Source organism: Asterias rubens, chromosome 21 (assembly GCF_902459465.1).
Source record: "Asterias rubens chromosome 21, eAstRub1.3, whole genome shotgun sequence".
Classification (NCBI taxonomy): domain Eukaryota; kingdom Metazoa; phylum Echinodermata; class Asteroidea; order Forcipulatida; family Asteriidae; genus Asterias; species Asterias rubens.
The window spans coordinates 784209-801207 of record NC_047082.1 but is presented as its reverse complement, the minus strand read 5'-3'; the positions used below and the strand labels follow the sequence as shown (position 1 = coordinate 801207).

Below are 16999 nucleotides of genomic sequence, written 5' to 3'. Positions count from 1 at the left end.
TTCTTTTATGACTGACAACTAATGTTTGAACGATTCCTTTTTTCGGTCACTTAGTTAACAGTGTTTTTAAAATAAACAATGCATCAACAACATAATAACAAAGTGCAACTTCAGTTGCAAATGTTTATTGATGACACCCTTTGTTTTGATAAGTAGGCCTACTGTATGAAATAATAACAGACAACCATTCATTAATCAATAAAACTAAAGGCATACCCCAAGTCGATCAATCAAAACATCATTGTCTACTTACCTGTTTTCAAGCTCCTCAACCAACGAGTTATGAACATGACGAAAACAAAAATACTGTCAACATCATCCCCTCTTTCGTATCTTGTTCTCTGCCCCACCCATCCATTGGAAAAGCATAAAATTAAAACCTGTGCTAATAGTTTCAAAGTTCTGTAGTTATTATGTTTGACTTGAGATAAGCCTTGTCCAACATCCCTTAGATTAATGTACCAACCCCTAAATATAGACCAGTCTTCAGTAAGCACCTTACTTTTGTGGATGCTACACTTCCCTCTTGTGTAAAGCCCCATGTGTTCCGTTTTAAATGAGGTTCGCTGTACACATTGATGGATGGTGTTCTTATTGCGGAAACATTTACAGACACTGTGAATGTCATTATTCACGCTTGTTTTACATTAAGGAAAGGGGAACTTTAACTTCATCATCACACGGGATGTGCTAATTTCTTGAATTATGCCTACCAACTCAGTTGCAGTTTTCTTAGGAGCTTTATGGAAATACTTTTTCAGAATTGTCCCTACGGAAATACGTCTTGAAAGTTTTCTAGTGTGATGCTTTTAAAATCAGCTTTTCACTGGACTTTAAACAGCGTTCCTACAATAAGTTTTTAAACCAGGTTTTAAATCCTATCACTAACATTATTAAACTATCTCTTCAAACCCGGTGCTACATAATTTCCTGATGGAAAATCCAAGTTTGTAACTTAGAAATTAGTTCAATGCCGTACCTAGTGAGAAAATACTTGTTTAGAACCGTTTGAGCGTTTCTAACACCGACTCTCCATGTCATGGCTTTGTGCACGGCTCATTGAATAAAAAGTAGACGCGTCCAACACCATTATGTTCGACCTGAATTCATTTCCTTATTCGCCTCAAGATTTGGACAATTTCCAAGCACTTGTGAATGAAGTTTTTCACAACTGCTAACAAGAAACTAGGGGAAATGCCTTCACTTGGCAGGTTGTGTTTTTGTCGACGTCTTCAACTGATGTTAAAATCACTTTTCAGTTTTGTTTTCTTGAATAAATGTCACCCAATAACGCCTGGAAGTACATGCACTTGCGAAATAAACTCAAAATACAACTTATTGTCAGGGATCTTGGGTTCAAATCCCATCGAGTTACATTTGATTTTTCTCTCATCCCATGTTTGGTTATTTTTTACTCCTAGAGTGATTAGGCACCATACCAATTACAAATCAAATATTGTTTGTTGTACCTCATTGGTATCATTTGGCATGATTTACTATAAATACTTTGTGACGAGCAAAAGTTATGCCCAACTGAAATCTTGTCTATCTAAAAACAAAGTTGTTAAAAACCGCTGAAATAATCCTAATCTTTCTTGATACCCTGGCAAATCTTGTCTATCTAAAAACAAAGTTGTTAAAAACCGCTGAAATAATCCTAATCTTTCTTGATACCCTGGACATGCTGGATGAGTTTTCCTTCTTGTTTTGATGTGAGTCAAATTAGGTGTTGATTAGAAACAGTGATTCACTCCAAACTGAATTACAATGTTGGCATTGAAAGATAAATCAGCCACCTGCTAAGGTCTTTGGAGACAACAACTGAGTGGTGGGCCTTCAGAAACATTTTGTCTAGTTTAGGCTATAATAAATCCCCAAGTTAAAAAAAAAATTAAATGTCCCCTTGTGGGAGTTTGCCAAGTTCGCTCGATGGGAAGATCATATAAACAAACACAACAAACAAACAAACAAGCAAACAAGCAAAGTCTGTGTAACAAGAGTTAAACAGGATTGGTGACTGTAGCCTACATTTTGCACAGTAAGCCCCTCTCTAAACCTGGGGAAATAAAAACTGAGTAGTGTACCTTCAGAAGCATTTTGTTTAGTTCGTAAATCTCTGAGGTGTGAAAAATGAAACCAAGGATGAGAAACCAAAAAGTCCCATTGTAAGAGTTTGACAAGTTCCCTTGATGGGAAGATCATATAAACAAACTAACAGACAAACAAACAAACTCCACTAAGGCGAGTCCGTGTAACAAGAGATGAACAGGATGGGTGACTGTAGCCAACCGTAAGCCCCTCTCTAAACCTGGGGGAATTTCCTTGCCTGGACATGGTGCCTGTTCGTGGAATAAATTCATGGCAGCGTGTGTAGTTTTATTCACCAGCAATCCTTGGTGACATGCGGTTTAAAAGTGTTTAAAGATCTTCCGGGTCATAGCCAAAGTGGCTTACGTATGTTGTTTTGTGTTTGATTGGCAGTTTGTTGAACCAGCTTAGTTCGCTCAAAAACTTGGTGTGAAAATGTGAAGTAAGGACATTGAAGTTCAGGTATACATTAATCAAGTATTGTAATCAGAAGAATACATAAAGAGCAATAGGAAAGTATTGCACAGACATGTATATGAAGAGTTGATTTGCTAATACTTTCTTCTTCTTTTTTAAATTCATTTCCTTGTAAGTGGTTGTGGATATTTTGAATCAGGCCTGTGTGTGTGACTGTGGCTTGTCAAATCTGGTTGGTTGGTCCTGTGAGTTTTTTCTAAAGAGGGACTGTTGCAGTCTTACTTACAATGTATGAATAGACTGGGCCTCTGTCTTTATCCGCAAGGATAAAGTAGCTGGGTTTGTTTTGATTGGTCTGACTCACCTTGGTTGGCCAATCAAAACACTGATATGGAAAGCTTACTTTCGGTGTCCGCACGTGTGTGTCCACATGTGTGGTAGTATACTACAGTACATGCATGGTGGATACGGTACAATTGCTTGGTACTTTTTTTGTATGTTGGTGTAGAATTTGTGTGTACATATACAAAATGTATCTCTATGAGAGGTCAAAGATCAAACCACACGCCGGTTTTTGGTCGGTCTCTGGCGTTATTCACGAGCCTCGAAGAATGACGTCAGACGTTCAGGCTAACTTATGAGTGGCTTTGGCTAGTCTAATCAGGTTACCACAGATGATACTTTACTTAGATGTACATGTAGTACTCCAAAACATCCCAATGCAAGGTGGTATTTAGGCACAATTCTTTCAGTTGTAGGCTTAGTTTTTCTTCCTGTACATTTTCAAAACGTGCCGTCACATGCCGCTGATTCACTGTCTTAAAAAAACCCTTGAAGGAAGAACATGAGTTCCTGCTTAACAACGCCCGTCAAATTGCGACACTCAAAGTGTTCACCACTGAACCAGTTCTGATGTATGATTTGATCCCATGAGATGATATCACTCCTTGATAGATCACGATTATGTATCTTTTTATGTATTGTTCCCACTTAATCCTAATAAATCCCATATAATTCACTAACAAATCCCATATCTACCCGAATCGGGATATGGATTGTGGTCGCTAAATCTTCTCGATACCCAGAGATTCTTGTTGTTGCTGTCGAAGTGGATTACACACCAAGATGCCCGGAAGTGTTATTGCAAGCCCTTCATGAATAATAATCCTGTGACCTACATGTATAGTCTTGTTTTTGTCTGATCTTAAAGAAGTCTGCCAAGAAGTTCTGTCTGTCACACTTACACACAAGAAACTGTAGGCTTTAGTACACCCTTGTATGCTATTCTTAGACGAGCTCCAACTGAGCGACAAAGTATCCTGGTTTTAAAGGCACTGTACACGTTTTGTTATTGTCATAGACCAGTGTTCTCACTTGGTGTATCCCATCATATAAAAAAAAGCATAAAATAACAAGCCTGTGAACATTTGGTCTCAATTGGCTCACTACGAGTGTCATAGCCGAGTGGTTAAGAGCATCGAATTCAAGTTCCGGTGCGTTTTCACCGGAGTGTGGGTTCGAATCCCGGTCGTGACACTTGTGTCCTTGAGCAAGATACTTTACTATAATTGCTTCTCTTCACCCAGGGGTATAAATGGGTACCTGCGAGGGTAGAGGTTGATATTGTGAATGAAAAAGCCTTTGGAGCGATATAAACTGTTGCCCAGGTTGTATACTCCCAAGGGAGCTGAGAAACATTAAAAAGGGATGTTATTGGCCCTATGACCAGGGCACTAATGTAAAGCGCTTAGAGAATTAAGTGTGAGTTATTAGGCGCTAAATAAATGGAAAGTTATTATTATTATAATTGGTCATTGAAGTTGCTAGAAAATGATGAAAGAAAAAACACCCTTGTTGGACCAATTTGTGTGCTTTCAGATGGGAATAAAAGACTTCTAGCTAGAAGTCTTTTAATATTTGAGTGAGAAATTACCTCTTTCTCAAAAACTATGTTACTTCAGGGGGAGTCGTTTCCCACATTGTTTTGTCCCCCAACAGCTCTCAAATGCTCGTTACCAAGTCAGTTTTTAAGTTAAAATTTGTTTTGAGTAATTACCAAACATGTGCCTTCCCTTTAGTACGCAAAGACTTCTTAAACCATGACACATGTACTTGTAGTAGATTGGCTGAAGTCAACTTATAATAGAAACAAAAGACAGTTGTTCTCTTCGTTGTAGCAACCTGTTGTTGCCCAGACACAGTCAGTTAACATTTATTTGTGTGTCAACTTCCCAAAGGCTATGAACAATGAGCGTGTTGCTCATTACAAAACACTACAATACACTTGCTTGGTCATTAACTGTACCAGACAAAACAATACAAAACTGCACGGTCAATAGGAGGCATTAATAAGGGAATCAATGTGTGGTGAAAACCGATTCAACACTCTTTGATTCCCATTCATAAATACCTTTTCGGTCAAAAACATCAACACTTTTTGGTCAAAAAGTAAAATAAATGCGTAAATTATAATTGTTCAATGACTTCTTTCAACACAACACCCCTCCAGCTATGAAATGGTAAGGCCCTTGGCCCGATCGTGTGAACAACTCCTTATAAGGGAATGCTGTGCGCGACGCGCGTATCGCGTGATGTGGCACAACTGTTTCAGCCGTTGCTCTCGACCAATAGGAATGAAGAAACTGTCTTATAAGAACAGGTGCAAGCTGGCGTGTCACGCCCATGTTTGAACACTTTTTACTGGTCATAAACAAAGGTTTATACACACCCACGTGACGCGCTCTCCACCAATAGGAATAGCAAAACTGTCTGAGGTATTTATGAATGACATGTAATGCATGATGGCGGTGACAATGTGTTCTTGTTGTCATTATGGACAATGCACTGTCAATTGTGCTAGATCACCTGTTACAAAATGTACGACTTAGAAGGCTTAAGGTTTTGATTATGAACGTCTTGCTCATTACAAAACACTACAAGATGCTTGTTCGGTTATTAACTGTGCCAGACAAAACAATACAAAACTGCATTGTCACTGAGTGGCATTAATGCCTTTTAATGCGTGATGACCGTGACAATGTGTTGTGATTACAATGTAGGGCTTACTGTGTGGGTGATGCATGACAATGCACTGCTTTGTCATTGTGTTAGATCATGGACAATGGTTAGATCACCTGTTGCAAGATGTATGACTGAAGGTTTAAGGTTTAGGTTATGTTTTCACTGTTGCAAAAGGTTGTTTCAAGTTCAAGGATACCCCTTCCCCAACAGTAACACACACACACAGGTGTTTAGCCTCCTAATCGTAAACCCCTCTTTGCTCAACTCCCTTAAAGGACACTATTGTATAAAACATTGTGAGAAATGGCTCCCTCTGAAGTGGAGTAGTTTTCGCGAAAGAAGACATTTTTCACGAATTTGATTTTGAGACCTCAGGTTTAGAATTTGAGGTCTCAAAATCAAGCATCTGAAAGCACACAACTTCGTGTGACCATGGTGCGACAAGGGTGTTTTTTCTTTCATTAACATCCCACAACTTCAACGGCCGATTGAGCTCAAATTTTCACAGGTTTGTTATTTTATGCATATGTTGAGATACACCAACTGTGAAGACTAGTTTTTGACAATTACCAATAGTGTCCAACAAGGTTGTAGCTAGGGCAAATTGGATGCCGGCTAATTTTGTCGAGAGCTTGGTCGAGAGGGTGGGTGTATGGGGGCAGCGTAGCGCCTCACAACCCGGTGGGATCAACAGGGGCAGCGTCTTTGGAAGCTGAAGGGTTTTAGGTTTTGTTTAAGCTTTGACGGATTCCCCAGGCTCTATGTCTTGCCCATTTGTGCCTTGACATAGTCATTGCCAGAGGAAAAAACATGCCCAGGGAGCCATAGAAAATAATAATTATTAAGTTTTAAAGTAAAATGTCAGGGTAAAATTTATAAATAAAATATATTCTGTTTACTATTTAAATCCCATCTCAAAATAGGGTAGGTAGACTACTAGGCAGAATTTTTGAGTGTTGAATTTATCAATTGAAAGGCTTGCAGTTGCATACATTCATCAGCAGGCAATGCAGAGTGGAGAGACAAGTTCAGAAACACAGCCGCAAAATCTAGACTATTCCATTTCAAAAAGGAGTAAATTTTGTAAAATAGAAAAGCCACGTTTCACTAAGTTATATTCATTGACAATCTCTGAACGAAGTGCATTCAATAAACGCAAAATTTGATTCTTGTCATTTCATTTTTTATATATATATTTTTTTTTGCACAAGTATTAATACTAATAGACAGGAAAATCATCAACCCTACACTCACTCTGAAAATTCTAAATAAAAATTGCATGCAACTTGGACAACTCCACCGACCTTGTCCGCCCATCAGACTAACTTTTTTTTTCAATCGCCCGCCGTGCGAGCCAACCAAAATTCTTTTTCACTAGCCTGCTGCATGTACAGTATGATAAAAACAAATTAAACTAAAGAAAAAAAAAGAAAAAAAAACACGAAAGTGAAGTCCCTAAAAATGGACGACTTTATCTCTTAATTTATGTCCTAAATTATCTACAACCATTTGAATGAACTTGTGGTTTGAGAATTGTTTGTTTTTGAACATGTTCTGATCTCCGTTTGCAACAAAATCTTCTTGAACCAACGACCGGTCAACAACACACATTGAGAAATAATTCAATGAACTTTGGCCAGCAACGCCCTCTGTTGGCAGAAGTTGTCCATGTTATTAGCATTCCTCCAAGGCTGTACATTGTGCACAGTCTGCAGGCGTGATGCACAACGGTTGCCAATTCTTTACTCCGTTTGTGAGGGTGTATTGTGAAAAAGGCTAGCCAAGAATATATGAATATGGATTTATCAACAGCCATCAATGGCCAATCACAGCGTGCGATATCTAGGTTAAAATGGACTTCGGACTGGCTGAGTGTGTAATGTGCTGTGCATGGATGCTACATGAACCAGTGGGCGACCGTGTGAGTATTACCATGTGGTTTTGTGCATCATGTATACTACACGCACGCCGGCGAATGTGCGTGCTTTTTTAGTACTCCATAAACTCGCAGCATTCTAGCGGCTTATTTTTAAGCAACAATCACGGAGAAGATCGCGGTTTTGGATAGAAAATTGTTTTGATTGTTTTTACAGAAATAAAATACACATCTAATTAGGAGTTTATCATAATTGCTGTCTTTATTTTTCAATTATTTCAATGACATTTTAAACAATTTTACATAAATTTATGCCGGTCGGAGTTCGATATTTTTTGTTGGATCCCGGTCGGCGAAAGCTCGGGCCGGTCATAGCCGACCGGCTCCGACCGTGGTAGCTACAACCTTGGTGTCCAATGCCTTTTACTAAACTCTTAGAGTCTTAGACCTGGCAAACATGGACCCTTGCCCCACCCCCCTTCTCTCTCTAATAGACCAAGGTAAGAATCATGATGAGATTTACCCACTCTTGTCTATACCTCATGAAAACTGTGGGGAGATTAGTCAGAAGCACCGTGATGTCCCTGGCGACTGTATAGCTGAGCTTTTGCCTCTCCCTCTAACTCCATGATTTTAGATAATGTTTTACAATATTACAACAAAATTTGGCCTTACTCAGCCTTATGTTGGAACTAATTATTGGCGTCTTTAGTCTTAATTCCCTGCCCATGGCCATATTAGCGGAACGTTGCCTTGGCTGACCACTAGTGGCCCCATATCCCCGGTGTCTTGGGAGATATGGTTGTTAAACACTGTCACAGAAAGCCCTAAGGTTACTGCTGCTAAAACATTACGAGTGAGGTGTGACTCGGATACTGTTTTTTGTATTTGACAAATGGACCCCTCCTCAAGTACCTGCAGCGAGCTAGTGAGCCCCACATTAAAACAAGGACATGGAGATTGTTGAAAATGAGCAAGTTGTAATCATGCCAAGTCCACTTAGGGATGAGCCCATTCGGGATGTAACATACCCACACCACACATGTACATTGCTCCATTGTGCGAATGACCCAATATAATCGCTTGCATTGGCCGACATCTTTGATGAAACTTGCACGTGTGAAAGATTATAATTGGCTGAGAGTTGTGCGCAGCTTGTACACGTGCATGGCGCGTGCACTTTTCCATTGTTTTTCATCAAAGATGGTGGTCAATGACGTCCTATGCAACGTCACTCCCATTTTAAAGCTCCCAGCTCCATGTTCCATTCACTCGGTGGACTACTGTGGGCATAGTCTGTGTACTTGCCAAAACAAGTATTCGTAAAACAACTGTGTGAATGTGTTTTTAGGCCAAAAAGTATTTCAAGTCCCTATTACAAATGTGTGGACCTCTTTCGTTCTCAGATACTAACTTGGTTGTCGACCCCGTATATCCAGGACAGGTAGACATTTTGAATTATAAAACTGCGGGCTGAAAAAACAAGACTGCATGGTTTTCATGTCTCAAGAAATGTGAGTCAACCACATCTCGTGAAACCAGTGTGTTAATCAGTTTGACCTCAATTCGAAACATATGATACCCATCCGGCCCCCTGTGGACCCCAGATCTCGGTCGCTCCCGACACTCTGTTTGCGAAGATGGGATTCGAACCCAGATCGACCTATTTGGAATGTATAGATACTACTGCCCTGACGGGATCCTCCCATAGGATCCAACCTTGCAGCGACCCTTATCTCAGACCACAATAATGAGGTTTCATTGTTGACAGGCAGCCGAGTTCCCCTCTCCAAGCCTGGAAGTCAACCCTAAAACCCACAGGGACTGGAATGATAACATGGGTCACGATGATACCATGTCGGGTGGCAATGATTCATTGTGGAGTTGGTTGCAATTTATTCCCTCTGCTACATATAGCTGGCATTCAATAATGTGCTTTAAACTTTTGAAGGAGAGCAAAGTCGAGTTTTTTCAACCACAAAAACGGCATTAACTCTGATAAAATGCCCCTCATTTGGACTTTTAACAGCTAGTTCCCAGGCCTGATATTTCACGGAGGCAACGAGAGTGCCCTTTATCAAGAAGAACATGCCTTGTCCTTTTCCTTTCAAAAACGAAGCATACAGGCTTGAGTTCCTCATAAACTCTTTGATTTCTCTTTGAGTACCTGTCTTTTCCTGCGGGTAAACACTGTACCAGTCTACTGGTACGGTAATGTATATGTAGCTAAGTTCCTGTTTGTTTTAATACCACTTCACTCGGATTCTGCGTAATTTTGACACAGATTCCGGGGTCACGGATCATGAAATAGGCCTCTCCCCGTGGGACCCAGATCCGGCTTAATCTGACCCGAACGTTTTAGAGTGTGTACACAAATATGATTAATAATCCCATTTTTATCGTAGCAATGAACATACACATGAGTGCAAGATATCTGCAGTAAAGTGAAAACTTGTTTTTATTTTTTTAGTGCGTTCTTTTTCCACTACCCTGGATAATGACTCATGAGCAATGGTTGCTGTGTTTACGAACGGTTAAATGTGTCCAATTACCTGAGCTTTTTAACTTCAAAATGTTAATTCTAATCTTCGCCCCTCCCAAAGCCTGCCAAGAGTTTTAATTTGAGCCATTAGTTTCAAGAGTAAATAGAATTAGCTGTCGCAAAGAACGTGTCGGCCAAAGGGACCTTTATTATGCAAACATAAATTGTTAATCGCCTGACATTTCGATCCTAGCCATGGTTCTCTCTAATGCTGGCCAAATGCCAGTTAAAACATCAGTGGACCAGCCAAAATTCACTCCAATTGATCCGGCTGGTTAGCTAGAAAAGATTTTACGTGAAACATGGGCCAATGAAAAAACAAAATGGTAGTCTAGAGAAATGACAAGCTCACTGGTCTTATGGCGAATCAATGAAAACTTTGGGTAAACTCTTTCTCAAATATTAGTTTCAGGACTAGAACAATCTTATGTACGTGATGTATTGTTGTTAAACCTTGCAAAAGACCATTGTATTGGTGACGTCATGGTTTGTTTACTGCATTGCTTACTTGCTGTATAATTTCCGACAGTAGTACAAAAACACAATGGTTATCAAACTGTGATGCCATTAGTACTAAAGATCCATTGTTTGACCTGTCTAAACTGAAAATTAATGAACAACATTTCATTGAAGCTTTTTAAAAGCTTTTTAACTTCTTTGAGAATCCAGGTTAACTCAACCTAATAAGCAAAAACTCTGTATGATGAAAACAAAAATAGGTTTTCATGGTAACAACAACTGTCCTGTTCACGGTTATGGGAAGAAATATCTGTAATGAGTAATTAGCCTCGGCAATTTCCGCTCAAGCTTGTTTCACCTGGGGTTAAAGTTTTACGAGTGTAACCACACTGCCTTTGTCATCATATTGTTATGATGTTGGGTAATATTTAGCTCCGGAAGGCTCCGTAGCAGATCGGGTCACTTCGTCAACTGACTGTGTTTTGTATTATGGTTTGTAAGTTCAGTCCTTTCTTTTGTTGGTAAGTTGAACCGTTAACCGGGGCGCAGAGCGGGTATCTACATCTAGTCACTCAGCACCCATAGCTAGTTGGTGATGATATCATGCCCGGTTAACGGACAGTTCCCAGGGGAGCTTTATATAAGGGCATCGGCCGGTCAGATGACAGATGTCTTGTCAAGGAATTGTTGACTGAGATTCTTCAGGAAATGATTGTGAACGAGTGTAACGGACGAGGCTGGATGGGTGGAAGATCTCGAAATTCATGTGATGGTGAGATCAGGGGAGGGAATTGGGGTTGGTAGTCGAGGAAAGGTCCCGGGGATCGTAGCCCCATTTACTGGTAAAGTGTAATAATGTTCACACGTGGTTATGAAGCATGACTTGGCAATGTGGGGACAGTTTGTAACCCTTCCAGACTCTTGCCAGAAACAGTTTGCATGTTTAAAGGCACAATGGACACTATTAGTTATACTTAAAACAATGTTCAGCATAAACATTTTCTTGGTAATGGCAATAAGCCTTTTTGAGGTATGGCGGACTTGATAGGAGTGTGCCGTTTGGTTTGGGTGTATACACACAAATTTCCCCAAACCTTATAGTGTTGTTGTAGCATTGTGTCCGCCATCTCAAAAAGGCTTATGGAGAACTGTTGACATCGTGAGAAACAGCTTCCTCTAAAGTGACATAGTTTTTGAGAAAGAGGTAATTTTTCACTCAAATATTAAAAGACTTCATGGCCCGAGGTCTTTTATTAAGCACGTGAAAGCAAACAAACTTAAATGAAAAGGTTGTTTTTCCTTGCACTATTCTCTTGCAACTTCGATATGGGTAAAAATGTTTAGGACTTTTTGTTTGTTGGGAGCTTAGGGTGAAGGGAAAGACTTGGCGGTTGTCCTGGGACCTTTTGGGATAGAATGGGATGGATAAGTATACCTTTAACTCCCCCAAGTTTTGGCGCCCCTTGCAGCCATCTGTGACTGAGCCTCAATTAGAGTATTACAGACATGACCCGAGATAGGAACGCCCACTGTATTGTTTTTCCACTGAATTGGTGCTCAACAGGACGAGGGGTTTCTGCAACAGCGAGGCTAGACTTGACTCAAGTCTCAATCCCGTGCCATCGTCAGACGGTGAGGGCGCACTGGTCTTACGTATCTGTGCTGTTAGGGACCTCGCACGAGAAAGGGACTTGAACCTAGTCTACAGCGAGGCACGTCTCGCCCTTGTAGCGGGAATGACTTGTAAGAACCTGGAGGAAATAGTCCTATCCTGAGGCATGGGGACACCTTTGCTTATCTTACTCTTGGCAGTCTCACTCAAATGTCAAGGTCTAAGTTGACTACAGATCTCATGGAAAATACCTAAACTAATTACGTGCTTTTAAAAAGAACTCATGAAGTGGGTCTTCTAGAAGTGAAACTACGGTCGGTGAGGACTTTGCACAACATCAAGAGGTGCGCTCTCGAGATAGCACCGGGTAATGGTTTAAGTTTTGTCAGGGATTTTGTGATTATTTCAATCGGGTAAGTATAAACAAAAATCTTGGTACTGAACCAGAGAGCAGGAAATATATCTCAGTATTATCTGGATCAAGGTTTTTAAGATAATGGTACATTTAGGTCTGGGTTACACTTCTTGGGTAGTTGAGGCTAAATTAACGACTGGGCTACATGTACAAGGTGTTGCCTACATATTGGTCCTGAGTTATACCCGGGTGGCGGGTACATGGTTGGACCAACCCTTTAGGTCCAGGCTTCGTTGAGCTACATGGTTAGGCCATGGGTCTTGGGGACATGACATGTCATATGGTAGGTTCACATTTAGATCTTGGGTACAAGGTTATCCCACTTTTAGGTATAGGGGTCTCAGACTACAAGAGAGCTGAGACACCCGCACTATTGCAGAGGTCATGGGTTCAATTCCCACCCAAGGTTCTGATGAATATTGCTCCAATTGCAATACAATTCAATCAGGGTATGACAAAGCTAGAAGTACTGACACTCGTTTTCTTGTAATCCATCAAATGAATCTCTGCTGATGTTTTCTTAATGTGGGGCAGTGAGGATATTTCTGTTTGTGTATTTTTATCAAGGTTTTCTGAAGGCCAATTGATGGGAGTATGAACGATCGCTTTGATATAATGTGGGCATAACACGGAAAGGATGTCTGACTGATTAGTCCGAGGGGGTAGGATGTAGTTCTTTAAGAACAAGCAGCAAAACAGGAAGAATCCAAGCCGTATTACCGCCGCGATCTGTCTCTCAATTAACCCCTCGAGACTCCGGGGGAGCCGATACTGTCTTCCGCTGCCACATCAAAATATCCACAAGTTCCAAGATCAAAAATAACAGTTTGGGTCGATGAGATTGGGGGGGTGTCTTAAACTGTAGCAGGGTGAGCCCATGTTGGCATATGGGATTATTTTGAAGTTGTTTCAAAGTGTTATTAGTCACATAGATTTATTTGAAATTGTACTCGGGTGCGAGGCACAGCGGAAGAAAATAAGTTCACTTTTTGTTTGCATATGTATAAAGAACTTGTGAAGATGAAGAAAATTTGTTATTTTGTGTAGAAGTTGGGACATCACATGTATTCTTAAATCTCCCGTGTGAAAAAGTACCCGTATTTCGGGTCCCGGGGCCAGACATAGTCAGGCCCGGCCTTCAGACGCTGGTCAAAAGGGGTTTTAAATCACAACTTCTGTTATCTTGACCCAGTGGACCATTTTGTACTCGGATTTCGTAAAGATACATCAATTGTAGGTTCAATTTTCATAGATTGGAAAAAAATGGCTGACTTTAAAAACCTACATGGTAAGAAGACCTACTGTTGAGAAACTCTTTTGAAAAAGGAGTCCTTCGTAGTATGGTTTGGATTATGTTTCATCCAGTTGACAAACTTTAATCTGAGAAACGTTTTCATGCATGAATCGTTTCTCAGATTTCTCAAGGTTGGTGTCCGTTCGCAAATGCTAAGTGTCAGAGATGCAGTTGCTAAATTTGTCTACATCTTTCGAAAAAAATATATATATATCATGACAGTTTGTTCAGCTGTATTCAAAATTTCACAGACCTGTAAAAGTCACCTGTGACTTTTATTGTCTTGCTAATTTTCCCTGTAACATCAGCACCACACTGACAAAACCTAATCTATGACCTTATGTGTAGTCCACAAAGGTTTTACCCGTTCTGACGCCTGCAGCCATTAATCCTCGCGGGGAGAACGACCAACTCCTTCTCCTCGCGGCTGCCGGCCGTCGCTCTCGCACCGTGGTTCTCAGTGAAGGGGTAAGGCTTCCTTCACTGATGACACTCTATGACCCAGTAACAATTGTTCACTCAGTGACGCGACACTGTCAGACGATGTCACAGTTTTAAGTAAAACCAAACCAACAGGTTACCCAGGCACACCGTTTTATTTAACAAGGAGTTAGGTCCTGGTTGTGACATTGCTGCATGGTTTGACTGAGTAAGTGCTGACGATTTGTTCAAAATGGCTTCTTGTAATTGATGTGACGTATAGCTGACATGAAGCCTTATTACTTAAGTTACTACTTCCATAGTCTATGAACCCCCTGCACTTTTCAATCTTCTTGAACATTTATTACAATCAAACAAGTATTAGGGCGTAGGCTTCTTGGTTGTAATTACAGACTTGTTGATCGTCTTACACGTTATCTTCGCAATCTAACAAGGATGAGCAATGATTTGCAGCAGATAAAGGATCATGTTTGCAAATCTGTACTGAGTTTTGAATAGTCTTGATTCAAGACGTTAGTAAGCATGTTTGTTCATCTAATAAGAATTTATCAAATGGTTTAAGAGCAACGGACTCAAGCTCTGATGTCTCTGATCAACATATAAGCCCTTTTCGAATCCACTTCAGCTTTGCATTCGGCTTCATCAGGCTCCGTCCTCTCGTCTGAAGCCCTGGGCGCATACCCAAAGCACACGCATAAAGTCAAATCAACCGCGGGGCCAAGCTAGCCTGAGCCGAATCTGGAGCCGATCCCGTGGTGGCAAGTCAAGTCCCGATCGTTCAAGTCCCGATCGTGGCACTTGTGTCCTTGAACTTCTGTCCCAGATGGGGCATCAAGCTTGTAATGCTCTCGTTGACTCCCTCAGTGTTTTCCTGTGGCGTTGCACCTGGGGGCTGACTTACCCTTTCCCATATATTCAACAACAACTTCATAACGAAACCAGCCGTTTTCATCACAAACTTGATCAAGCTTGACAAACAAATATTCAAAATTAACTTTATTAAGATAGTTCGCTTTGATCCTTTATAAAGGAAAACCACAAGCAGTACTGGTTCTTGAAAATAATCCTTACGATTCCCTCAATCATATTTTTGTTCTTTTCAAAAGAATTATTTGGCAAATTTGATATGATTCATAGAGAAGTGATAGAAGGTTATGACTCACAGTTTGTAGTAAACCCACAGTTAATAAACTTGAGTATAATTCTATGCAATTTTCACTCTAGGGAGGTTTGCGGTAAAGCACCACTGTAACCTTTTCGTAGAGACAGAGTTTAGATCTGAAAGCTCTACTCAACAGTAGAACAAGGATTTGTATGGAAACAAGGGATACTTTTTGGTTGTACGCCCTTTCAAGCCAAGATTCACGTATGATCACTCAGTGGTTTCTTTCCTTGCCTTTCTTTGTTTTACCTCCTCTGTGAACTCCATTTCGAAACCCACCTTAAGCAGGAGTTTTTAGTTTTATTAGACTTTACAAGGGATACTTTTTGGTTGTACGCCCTTTCAAGCCAAGATTCACGTATGATCAGTGGTTCTTTCCTTGCCTTTCTTTGTTTTACCTCCTCTGTGAACTCCATTTCGAAACCCACCTTAAGCAGGAGTTTTTAGTTTTATTAGACTTTACACTTTTCTTCATGTTTGTCTTGCAGTCCCACCTCCGTCCACACAGTAGTCTATTGAGGGACTCAATGACTCGAATGAACAAACTTCCCATGTGAAAGTTTCTCAAATATGGCGACAAGTCACTCAGTCTTTGCACAATCTTTGCCACCATCAGTCATCGTCTGATAATCCCAAAACAGACAGAATTATGGGTGTACCCCGATGTACCAGCCAAACCAAGGACTCTTTGGGTAAATTAAATCACCAACCAATTTGTAGACAATCCAATTGTACGTCTTGGTCCATTCTAATAAACTAAGTGGTACTTGTGGAAGGAATTACAAAAACCTAGACATCTTGCGAAACCAAACAAATTGGTTTAAGAATGACACAACACTACTGACTGTTTATCGGAACAACAAGATTCGGTTATTAAAGGAGTAGTGGACCAGTCACTCCTTTAGCATGCAAAATTACTGTGTGGAAGTGTGGCAATAGTGAACCAGGAACTGGTGTCTTATTCACGTTTTGCCATTTTTGTTCAGAGTTATCAAGCAGTACAGACCCTTTCAGGTTAACTTGCTTAATCAGAAGATACACTTATCATTGAGATGATCATTAATATTGGCAAATGTCCAGTGCTTGAAAATTGGGATTCGGCCAAGCAAGTTTGTTGCCATTTATTTTCAGAGTCAATACCAAACATAAATCCTTTAAGGTTAATTTGCTTTTAAAACAAAACTAAAAAGTCCCTTTCTGAACACCCAACAATAGCTGATATACATCTCCAGCCAAATATATCTCCAGCCAATCCTGCCTTTAACACTTAGTGAGGTGATCATTTGGCAAATGGCCAAAGTCCAGTGCTCAAATTATATACTAGAAACTGGACCCTTGTAAACTTGTACTGACCATGTGTACACTGTTGTAGACCGGTGTAGACCGGTATAGACCGGTAAAGACTGTAGTTATCCGGTATAGACCGTTTAGGACCGGTTTAGACAAACTTGGTAAGACTGTTATCAGGTTATAGACCGCTGTAGACCACCACTGACCGCTATAGACTGCTACATGTATATTGACCCTGAAACCGCCATTGACTGTTAGTGTCATAAGAGATGTTTTATATTGAACAGTTTAAAAACTCAGCAGAGATGGACATCAACAAAACATTGATAATAAGTACACATAATATAGAATAAAGCACCAGGGAGCAGTACTATCCCAGCAA

General features: G+C 40.4%; 1 protein-coding gene across 4 annotated transcripts in view; it reads left to right on the top strand.

Annotated features, from left to right (window-relative positions):
• Positions 1 to 16999, top strand: part of LOC117304758 — a 36751-nt gene that overhangs the window by 5150 nt on the left and 14602 nt on the right. The window lies entirely within an intron of this gene.